Source organism: Fukomys damarensis, unplaced genomic scaffold (genome assembly GCF_012274545.1).
Source record: "Fukomys damarensis isolate Sample0158 unplaced genomic scaffold, DMR_v1.0_HiC HiC_scaffold_25, whole genome shotgun sequence".
NCBI classification, from domain to species: Eukaryota; Metazoa; Chordata; class Mammalia; order Rodentia; family Bathyergidae; genus Fukomys; species Fukomys damarensis.
This window is the reverse complement of record NW_022900937.1, coordinates 24,532,527-24,533,912: the sequence shown is the minus strand read 5'-3', so window position 1 is coordinate 24,533,912 and position 1,386 is coordinate 24,532,527. Positions and strand designations below refer to the sequence as shown.

Sequence of the window (1,386 nt, the reverse complement as noted above, 5' to 3'; positions counted from 1 at the left end):
CCTTCTGTGTCCAGTTCCCCCTGGTCCCCGGCCAGCCCGGCCCGGAGTCCGGCCCGCGTTCTCTCCGGGTGCGCGCACTCCGCGGGGAAGCGAGCCGGGCCACACGCGTGTACAGGCGTTCTCTCCGGGGTCGCTACACACTGCCGCGCGGACGCATCCGCGCACGTGAGCGGACAACGCCCCCCACCCAGCCAGGGTTGTTTGGAGGACAGTAGGAGAGGGGTCAGACCTGGGACCGCAGTCCTGGTCTCCACCTCTGGAAATGCGCCCAAAGCCCCTAGAAGCCCCATCCTGGTGGCTGGGGCTCGAAGTTCCATCCTGCCCCAGCCTCACTTGCACCTTCGCGCGGGGTCCAGCCTGCCCGGGCCTCTTTCTGCAGAGGGCGCGGGCCTCGCCACTAGCTGTGCCCTGAGCGCCGCGTCCAGCAGCCGGCAGAGGGCGCACGGAGCCTCGGCCTGGGCGGCTCTGTCCGACCGGCTCTGAAAACGTCTGGTCCACCTAATCCATCGGGTCCTGAGGCCACATCTAAAGATTCCCCAGAGAGCGAGACCTCTCCCAGAGATCCGGATGTCACCGAGATCTTAGACAGGGTGTCTTGGCCCTTTTGGGAGCACGCGCACCGTACACCCTTCCACCTCCTGGAAGCCAGGTGTGCACCATGCCAAGCCAGTTTTGAGCTCAACCGTAGACGCGGACTCCACCGGGCACGCAGCCCCTCTGTTAACACATCTGTGTCCCATAAACACAGGGCTTCTAACTCCTGGAGTCCACAAGGTGTGGTCCCCGAAGGCAGAGCCAGAAGCTGAGGCAGCCCAAGGCCATCGGTTTCCCCAGGCAAACTCAAGACTCTGCTCTCAGGGTCCCCACCCAGTGCCAAGTTAACAGTCAATGCAGGAAGCCTGGCCACATACAGATGGCTCCCCAGCCCCACCCAAGCCCCACCACCCCAGAGTTGCACAGACCTGTTCCAGGGAAATTGATCCTGGGTCCCTCTCAGTCTCACTGCCTCACCCCTACTCTGGATGTCCTGCCTGGAGAAGATTCCTGTCTTCTGTGTCATGTTCATGCTCATCCCAGCCCCGGTTAGGGCCCCTTGCCGCCAGGTGCCATCCCCCAGCAGTCCTGAGCAGAGCCAAAACTGTTCCCCTGTGACAGAGTGCAGGAGCCAGGCTCAGAGAGGTTACTCGACTTCCCCATGGTCACACAGCTGGCAAGGCATGAGCAGGGGATTTGAGTCGCCTTTCAGGCTGAGTAAGCAGGGAGGAGGCCGGCTTGGCAGAGGAACTTGCAGGTGGGAGGGACCCAGGAGTCCCCTCCCTTCCAGAGCCTGGTGGGGGCGGCTGGGCCCTCACCTAGCTGCTGCTTGGACCCCCCCTCCCCATCCTC

General features: G+C 63.6%; 1 protein-coding gene across 3 annotated transcripts in view; it reads right to left on the bottom strand.

Annotated features, from left to right (window-relative positions):
• The window catches only part of Lingo1 (leucine rich repeat and Ig domain containing 1), a 48,698-nt gene that overhangs the window by 15,094 nt on the left and 32,218 nt on the right, over positions 1 to 1,386 (bottom strand). Inside the window, exon 1 of one of the 3 annotated variants that reach the window (XM_010626240.2) lies at positions 963 to 1,267. The exons of the other annotated variants lie outside the window; for them this stretch is intronic. The gene's annotated coding sequence lies outside the window, so the exon portion shown is untranslated. Of the gene's footprint in view, positions 1 to 962; positions 1,268 to 1,386 lie in introns of those variants that run through there. 3 annotated transcript variants of the gene reach the window in all.